Raw genomic sequence first — 10,543 nt, 5'->3', positions numbered from 1 at the left:
TGTGTGTGTGTGTGTGTGTGTGTGTGTGTGTGTGTGTGTGTGTGTGTGTGTGTGTGTGTGTGTGTGTGTGTGTGTGTGTGTGTGTGTGTGTATTATTATACGTGTACATCACGGCTTACTAGAATAATCAGGCCTCCTCAGCGCGACCGTGGTCTGAAATGTGGAGGCGACGCACAAAACTAGGTCAGAACGTGGGAGTCACATTGAACAGCCGATTGTCATCTCATTCCTATAAATAGCATGTAACAAATTCCCTGGCAGAAATAAAGAAATATCCTTCCTTTAATACCAATTAGCTTTCAATGTGCACTTTACATTCCTCCATTTTTCAAAATGTTCTTCATCTTAATTACAATTGTTGTTGTTGGGTTTTTTTACTTGAAAAACATTTCTGAAATTTAATAGGTCAGGGGAGGTGAGAAGAACAGCGACGGAAGTAAACAAAGTTTTCAAAATGTCAGCCGCCTTGCCTTGTGACTTGTGATGTGAAACGTGTGACATGAGGATAGGCCTAGAGTATTTCATTTGGATTATCAATTTCAGTGCTTTCTAATGGAATAATGTACTTTGTATAGACTTATTGAAAATGGGCTGAAAATGTTATGTTAGTGGGTGCGGGTCAAATTAATGACTCTACTGACAAGGTTACCATTTTTAGACTAGACTTCTAGATCTAGCAGACTATATCTACATCTCTACCTAAAGATAAAGGTGAGAGAACGTTGGATGAAAGCAATCCCACGCGACAATATACTCGATACTGCAAATATTGTTGTTTGTATTAAACATTTTCCAGATGGATTTGAAACTATTTCTGTCAAAGGAAGATTAAGATTATTTTCTAATTTGCCCAAAAGTTTAATTCCAAAACCAGTGCCCTTGGCAAGAACTACATGTAGAGCTAGATCTAGATTCTAGATCTAGATATAGATATAGAATATAGATCTATATCTAGATATAGATCTAAATCTAGGCTAGTTATTCAGTCAGATCAGTTGAAAGTGACCAGTGAGAAGAATATTCTAAAAAAGAAATGGTTTCTTTTGATTCATTGTGTTCATTTGTAGGAGCCAGTGTGTGACAAGGTAGACTATGCTGAAACTCTTTGAGTGAAATAGTTATGGACATCTCACAGTATTATGGTTTTGAGATGAGACAACACAACTGCTTCGTCATAAAAGCAATATTTTGCTAAACAATTTCTGCAAGATATCCAATCCACCATCTGCGAAAGAACCTAAACAGAAAGTCCTAAAGCTGTCTTCATAAACTAAGTAAGTTAAACCTTTTTCATAAACACTGTAATGTTTGTGAACGCATAGATCTATATTATGTGTGTCTATCTAGACTATGTCTCTGTGTGTGTATACATGTCATGTGTAGGTGTGTATTACCCATACTTGGCAATGTTTCTACTGTAAGGCCTATAAATTATTCCATGCTTGCATAATGAATGAGTATATTTTTTAGCCCATAGAGCATGGATTGTGTTTTCCATGGATAGACCTATGTATAATAAAACGCTATCTTCATTCTTCTTCTTTCTGTCATTATTTTCTGTGCCCATTGCCAATGGGAAGTGAGGCTCTTTTACCGCACCTAGAACGAGAAATGAGACAAGAACTGGAGTCTAGATCTAGAAATCTAGTTATCATAAATCCAATTAAGATCATATTTGTAGTTGTATAATAAGCACAGTCTTATTTGATTTCCATTTCGGTGATCTGATTGCACTGCTGTCTTATTACAGTGGAATCCTGTTATAACGAGAGGGAGGGGATCGGTGCGAAATGTCCGTTATAGTAGGATTCTCGTTATTAGGGATCCAGTAATAAATTCAAGGGAAATAGTAAAGTAGGCCTAATCTATAAGTTTGGCGTTCTGTTTATTCCTTTTGTACCGTATTTCCCCTGATGATGATTTTGTTCAACATGATCTCTAGGTCTTACTTGATCAAAAATCGAATCAGGTTTCTTTCTCTAGCACTAGCAATGTTGACAAGTCGGCTTTGGCGATCAGAAAGAAGGGGCTCTGGCTCTAGGCTAATTTGCCCGCTGTGTTGTTCCCCTCCCCACCACACCATGTGGTGCGTTACGTCTACTTGTGCACGTCACACACACATTCACTCCATCTATAACAGCATTGTGTCCTCTCCATCCCGCTCCAGAGAAGTGAGAGGCACGGTATGCCTAGATAATCTAGACTGGGCTGGCCTATCACGCGATGCGTTCTGCTTGTGTGCGCATGCCACACCCTCCCCACTCATTCACTGCGGCCTTCATTGTTGGTTCGCAAGGGCTCTCTCGTTCTTTGTTTCGCTGGATCACCAACTTTCTCAACTGGCGAGGTTTTATATGTTTATTAATTGGTCTGTCTGCTGCGCCCAGCAGCAGCATTATTCCGCTATAACCGACTCGTGTGACTGTCTGATTGCGTAATAGCAGTATTTTATTTACAAAGATAAAGAAGGGAAAAAACGGGGTTTTAGAATAGTGTCTTTATAGCAGACTTCTCGTTGTTTCAGGACTCGTTATAAGTGGACTCCACTGTATTGTCTCGCGTAGCCTAGGTTACTGCTGAGACCTCGTTTTAAACTCGCCTCCATATTTTCAGACTACGCGCCCGCTGGGGAGGCCTGATTATTCTAGTAAGCCGTGGTGTACATAATATATATATATATTATATACAATATAATGTGCACATTCTGTGCCCTTCCTTTATTATAGTTATGGAAACTCTATTTAATTAATATAATAATAAATTAGTGTTTTATGTGATGTAGGCCAACTTAAACACTGAAACTGAATTATAAACTTACTTACTTTTTAAGTTAACTGAGAATCCTGTCTACATGACATGTAATATGGGCCAATGGCCTTAAACTGTGTATACACTTACTCACTTTCAAAGTTTACAGAGAATCATATCTAATATGGGCAAATGGCCTTAAACAATGTATTAATTTACTTACTTTCTAAGTTTACTTAGTATCACATGGGCAAACGGCCTTAACCACTGTATAATCATTAAATAATCTGAATAAACTTACTCACTTTCAAAGTTGGCTGAGCATCATATCTAATAGTAATACTGGCCAATGGCCTTAAACACTGTACAAACTTATTTACTTTCAAAGTTTACGGAGTATCATATCTAATACAGGCTAATGGCCTTAAACTTAAACACAGTAGGCCTACAAACTTATTTACTTTCAAAGTTAGCTGAGTATCTAATCTGAGCCAATGGACTGAAACAGTGTATACACTTACTTACTTACTTTCTAAGTTTACTGAGTATCATATCTACATATAATAAGGGCCATTGACCTTAAACACAGAATCTGAATAGACTTATTTACTCTCAAAGTATTATAAGTGTTTTACGGCACTTGCAACACAATAAGGTGATACAAGTGCCGAAGATTAGAGGTGTTACAAGAAAGTAACAAACACAAGAAAGAAGGAGGGGAGATAAGGATGATAGATTTTTATAGGAAAAAAGGATGAGCAGACCACACCAGAGCACCCGCCAACCACCCACCAAAGTAATCTCCCTAAAAAAATAATGAAACTAGATCTATCTCTACATATAACAACAACGAAAACTCACCTCATAAAATTTCTAAAAATCATATCACAATCAAACTGGCACAATATCACTACAATACTTACTTACTTACTTACTACCCATTACGCCATCTGGCGTTTAGGGCAGCAACAAAGGATCTCCAGCTCTGTCTGTTTTGGGCCATCTCGGTCAGCGTTCCCCGCGAATGATTCCAGGACTTCATTTCAGACTCTACTGTGCGTCTCCAGGTTACTTTGGGTCTGCCCCTTTTGCGACGTCCTTCGGGTGTACAGTGGAGGGCAGTCTTTACAATAGAGTCTGGTTCTCTTCTCAGAACATGTCCAATCCATCTCCATCTTCTCCTTTTTATAATGGTGGTCATGTCCTCTTGCCTACATTTACGTAACAGATCTGCGTTGGAGATCTTGTCGGGCAACTTTTGTCTTTGCGGTGTTCAGGTCCACCATCTTCCTGCAAACAGCTTCCTTGCGGCTTTCACTGCCAGCATTCATACGAGTCCCAAGGGACTCCGAAGGTCAATCACACACAGAAATATTATGGTTTCTCTTTGTTGCTGTTTCCGTAACATATGCTTTTTACCAGTCTGGGTTGTTAGCCCTGAGTTGAACCTCCGAAACCTGGAGGGCCGGTGGATCACGCCTCGTCTGACCTCTACCCGTCGACCTGTCTGGCATGGGTGGCCCTACCACTACCAGGTGCATTAGCTCCAGCCAGCGTAGCTCTTGGGGTCACTGAGGCTCACAAGCTCTCTAACCACCACAAGGTAATGATCCACTAGAGAGTATCACTACAATAAGAATTAATTAATTGCAAAAGGAAACAAATAGAGCTGCACAAAAACAAACAACTAAACAAGCAAAAGCAGGAAGAAGAATCATTATAATGTCAACATTATTCTAAAAACAATACTAATTTTATAAAGACAAACGAACAAGACTTAATTGTTACCATAATATTTCTCCAGATGTTTCACAAAAATGAAGGAGCAAACTCATTCAAAGTCTGGTTAAATCATAGCCTGATCTTTCTTCTTTTTTTCTTCCTCTTTTTCTTCTTCTTCTTCTTCTTCTTCTTCTTCAAATGGACACCCCAGTTTCTAGAGTGAATGAAACTGCAATTCGCTCAGGTCCTCCACATCCCCATAGTCTTGGGTCTGTCTGTCTAGGGTTGAGCCAACATTTCTACTTTCTACCTGTCTGTCCCTGGGGGTTTAAGCACTCCGCATAATTTAGAAATATTTGATCATTTTTTTGCATAATTTCTGATTATTTTCCTTTATCGTTCTTTGTTAAAATTAACAGAATCTCATATTTTCACTTTTTTGGGCTCAGATTGCATAATTACAGAATATTTTTTAAATAAAACCACGGGGACAGACATGTATGTGCCTTGTGTATTGGGCAGGCGTGTAGCAGATGTTTGAGTGTTTGGTTGTCGGTTCTACACTGACACTGAAACTGAGCTGAATTTAGAGCCAGATCTTTCAATTTTTTAAATATTTTTTTTGTTTGTTGGGGGGGGGGGGGGGGGGGTGTCTTACAGCACTCGCCAACAATTTTCAATTTTCAGAAATCAATTCCTTCAAGAGAACAATTTTCATAGCCAAACCTTAGCGAAAGAACAAAAAAACCCACCAATCTGTCCCCGTCGTTTTATGCAAACTGAGCCCAAAAATATGAAATTATGCGATTCTGTTAATTTTAACGAAAAATGATAAAGGAAAATAATCAAAAATTATGCAAAAAATGATCAAATTTTGCTAAATTATGCGATTGCATAAAACCACGTGGACAGACCAATACGACAATCAATTTTGGGTTGACAAAAGTAAGTTATAAAAATAAAACACACAGATGATGTAAGTTTTAATAGTTTTATTGATACTAAGTAGACGCATATATATATATACATATATGAAGATTGCAACCACTTGCACCAAACATACAATGTTACAGAGATAACATTGAGATAGTAACCTACAATTACTGTAAAAACATTTGTAGAAAACATTTGGTATATTTGACATTGTCATCAAAATGTATTTTGGAAATCATGATCTAGTCTAGACAAAATTAATATGTTTATATAAATAAAATTGAATATTGCACAAAGACATGAAAAAGTCTCATGAGAATGTAAATAAAACATAATGAGTTTTAAAACTACATCAAAAGTAAAATAAAGTAAATGGAAACTGGCTCACAGGAACTAAAAAATACAAATATTCGGCTGGACATCCCCTGGTAAAAATGATACATAAATACCTGTATGCGGACAATTGACAGCACTGATTATCATTCATGCGAACAAAACAAAAAGCTACAATCAATGGCCCCATTGCACTTAGAAACAAACAAATTTTTAAGTAAGTGTAGTTTCAAACTTTTGACTCCAAATATATAATATTGTACATTAAATCACTCTGCCATGAAGTGAATAATACTCAAGGATCTCCACATCATTAAGCTTATATCGCAAACATTAAAATCAATTCCAAATTTAAACAATTTAAAAACCAATCTTGGTTCAGTTTGACATAAACGTATCTGTAACACGGGTTGACAGTGGGACTTGCCTCTCTCTGTGTAGATAAAATGGCACTAAATAAAGCAAAATAAAGCCAATCATTTGTGGGAACTTTTTGGCAATCCCTTTACGTTTACTTTGCAACACCAGGACATTTTCAATTCCAGTTTTCACATTTTGATTTCACGTTTATCTACCTTGACGGGACCCACCTACTACAACTAGCACAGTGTTATCTCGTTATTATATTACGTGGATATTGACATGAATGGCATTGTATAAATCTAGATTAGAAGAGGATAGTTCGAACACTCAGTAGGAAATTTTACAATTAATTGTAATTGCTAATAGTATACATGTAATAGTAATTAAGATATTACCAGCCTTGTTCCATTATATGTGCGTTTCAATGATCTAAATTTTATTGATGAGGGTCAAAAACATTTACAACCAAATTGGCTTACCTGTATAACAGTCACATTTAGTACTGAGAAGGAAAAATATTTTGGAAATTCGTTGTGAAGAACAGTTTTTCTTTTAATTAAGTTCAACATTTCTTAGCCCTAAAATGCAAACAGAGAGATCTATATATTCTTTAAAACCTCCATACGTACTCACAGTCGTTGTGCAGAAAACAATTTTCCTTACTCTGTCGTTGTCTACCACAACAAGAGTAAAAAGTTAAAAATTACTTTAATGTAGATCTAAGTGTTTTTTCGCTCCTAACTGACACAAATAAGATCTCTATCATTTAGTGTGACTTAGGGGGCGGGCTTTGATCATACCTGATGTCGGAGGGAAAATTAGCGAGAAAATGGCTGCCAAAGTTTGGCGACTTCCGAAGTTTCAGAGTCCTTGGAAACTGCTAATCTACATTTTTTTGTGTGCTTTAGATCAATGTTTTTCAAAAGAAACTGCAGAAAAGTGCTTTCAAATGAACTAACAATAATTTTTTTTTAAAGTGCTAGTAGCATGGACATATTCCTTAAATTTCATTTTTTTGATGAGCGCCCGATTTCCCCACCATGCCACACATTTAATGATTTTGGCTTGACTCAGTCCTTGTGCTTGCATTTTCCAACAAACAGATATTCTAAACTGTCTTGAACATTATAATAGATAACAGATAGCATATTTGTATAAATTGTACAGCACAAATCCCCCCTCAACAGCAAGCTCTATATGCTTCACAATCTGTACTATTACCTCAGCAGACCTGAGAGTCGAGAGCATTCTGAAACAGCTTCCTGGGTAGCATACAGGGCAAGCGGCTATTTATAGGCGCTAAAATACTAACATACCGACAAGATGTTTCGCTGCCTATGGCCGGGTATGTACCCATTCCCACCTGGGTGAAGTGAGGAAAATTCCGGTAGCCTAACCACTAGACCACTGACAACCTCATGATTACAAGTCCGGTAGCCTAACCACTAGACCACCGACAACCTCATGATTACGAGTCCGGTAGCCTAACCACTAGACCACCGACAACCTCATGATTACGAGTCCGGTAGCCTAACCACTAGACCACCGACAACCTCATGATTACGAGTCCGGTAGCCTAACCACTACTAGGCTGAACCTGTCCTCATAGATGACTACCTATTATCTAGGAGAAAAATGGTCATCTGAGACGAGTGGTCCTCTTGGACAGTATCATTTTAAATTTATAAATTGAATATATACAAGTGGAGAAGTGGTTTATTTGTACAGGAGATGATTGTCTTGGACAGGTGATGGTTAGAGCAGGTGAACGTGTAGACAGATACAAATACAATCACAGCTTTGAGATCGATACTGCCGTTACGAGGCATAGCAACGTTTCTGTCAAAATCAAGGTTTTTTGGGGGTTTTGTTTTGTTTTTTATGGGAGGGGGGTATGGCTTTGATATATTCGTCCTACCCATATCCTATATATCCTTCTTGTATCAAAGGCAGGGCGACGAATATCTACATCCAGAATCGTTTGTTGGTTTGAGTAAAGAGAAGCACATTCATCGACACAATAACAGTCATTTTTTGGGTCATATTTGTCACATTTTTCTCAAAAATCATGAAATGTGGAGTTTCGTCGCTTTACCTTGGAACGGCTGAATAGGTCATGAATACAATACAAGAAAACTGCAAAGTAAGCTAGACTGAAATATTTAAAACACATGGTTTTTATACATGACTGAATAAACTAGTAAACAAAATGGTCTGCAACACAAGTAAATCAGGAAAATGTTCTAGTTTTAAAAAGCATTTTGCAGCACTTGCAACACAATTATGTCATATATAAGTGCCGAAGATTAGAGGGTGTTACAAAAGGGGAGGGGGGGGGGGGGGTGGAGGAGAGATAAGGATGATAGATTTTTTAATGGGAAAGAAGGTGCAGACCACACCAGAGCACCCCTCCCCCAACCCCCCACAAATAGGAAACTGAGCATTGACTTAAGGAATAGAAATAAAATGGCAAAAAGAAAGAAATTACAGCTGTTGATTTCTGTACCATGGAATGGCAACATGTAGATATGTGTCACGACGCGGTGGAATCAGGTGCTCATCAATTTTGGTTATCTGGAATTATTCATTGGTATCATCTTAAAGTTTGTTCATTTGACCATCTTTTGATTAAAAAAATACACGCCTATCTTGAATAGAAGTCGAGATATTTGAGATTGAAGAAGGTCGGGGTCGCCTGTTTCAGAGGTAAAATTAATAAGAAAATGATCGCCACAGATTGGTGATTTCCAAAGCTTGAGAGCCTTTGGAAACTGAAAATTCATATTTGTTGTGCCTTTAATCCATGTTTTTAAGTAAAATCCAAAAAGAAATATATTTTTTAATGGACATAAAACATGTCGAGTAAAAAACAATTTAAATTATAAAAAATTGTCAAACTCAAACTGGAGGAAAAATGCTGAGATCTTCGATTTCATTATTTTGACGAGCGCCTCATTTCACCACGATGCCTCACATATATATATATATGCATATATAAAAAATATCATCATTTAATATATAAGTAGTGGCAAAACAGATCATGAACAATATCACAAGCGAGTATTTCATGTCGGAATGTTTGTGCATGTGTGCGAGTTTGTGTGTGTGTGTGTGTGTGTGTGCATATGTGTGCGCGCGTGTGTGTGCATGTGTTAGAGTGTGTGTGTGTGTGCGTGTGTTAGAGTGAGTGTGTGAGTGCATATATGTGTGTAAGCTGAAATACAAATTTTCCCAATGACACAACAATGTATCTATGTCAAATACAATAAAAGTTTTTACAATGGTCAAACTACACAAGTAACTAATCAATGTCGATAACGGAGTCACATACAGAATAACAGGGATAGCTCGAATTCTTCGCGGCCAGCCTCGGTAGTTCGCGGGATCCAAAGTTTTTGAGGGATATCTTTCAAAAACAAAGAAGAAAAAAAAAAACAGGACCGCAGGCACAGTTCGACGGAAGCGTAATTTCCTGTCTTCTGTGTTCGACCTATCCGTGTTATACTGTATCTATATTTTCCCACAACCATGTTCAGAAGCATTGTTCATTTTTCTCAAAATCATGAAATGTGAGTTACGTCCCTCTGTCTTTCGACCGCAGAGTAGTCCCTGCTTCCCCAGATGTCGGAAATACTGAGTACAGTGACAAACCACAGCTAGCTGACAATAACATATAAATACTTTGCCATATATATCGACTGGCCGAAGGGTTAAGTAGAACTCAGATGGGCGCTAGATTGGAAGAGTAAAGTAACGTAAAGTAAAGTAAAGTAAGTAGACTGCACAGAACCTTCCACAGACAAAAGACAAGACACTGAGGCTTCAATCCAAAAGAAGTCTCCGTTTCAGTTTCAGTTCACCACCTTTCCAGCGTCATCTTAAGCCTTATTGACCATAACAAAAAACAACAACATTAAAAACCCAAAAATTTTACAGAGCAGGACTTTTTTAAATTCTGAAATCCCATCCTTCGAAACAGGAGCGCCATTTTCAATGTCAGGAAAGACATTGAAAGTTAAAGATCTGGGATTTCTTAACCGCTGAACTGGTGAAATAAATTAAATGCCTTGTGTTGGACAGGCACGAGTTGTCAAAAGTAGGCTTATTATGAAGATCTCAGATCTGATATATCTAATAATCTATACTTCGGCTTATGTAGTCTTCCTCACAGCTGTTTGTTGTTTAAGTTTGAGGTAACTTCTGTTAACTTGAGAGACATTTTCCGTTTTTTAAAATGAAAAATGTTCTTGCTTCGATTATCCTATTAATGTATTTTTGGCTTATGTAGTCCTGCTCACAGCTGTTCGTTGTTTAAGTTTAAGGTAACTACTGTTAACTTGAGACATATTTGTGAGGTGTGCTGACAAAATGAGTTGATTCTCCCATTTCAGCCCTATGGACACAAGAAAGATACAAGATGAAATGTATGGGTTGGGCTGGAACA

This window comes from Aplysia californica, unplaced genomic scaffold (assembly GCF_000002075.1).
Source record: "Aplysia californica isolate F4 #8 unplaced genomic scaffold, AplCal3.0 scaffold00270, whole genome shotgun sequence".
NCBI lineage: Eukaryota > Metazoa > Mollusca > Gastropoda > Aplysiida > Aplysiidae > Aplysia > Aplysia californica.
The sequence above is the reverse complement of the archived record's forward strand: the minus strand, read 5'-3'. Positions refer to the sequence as shown.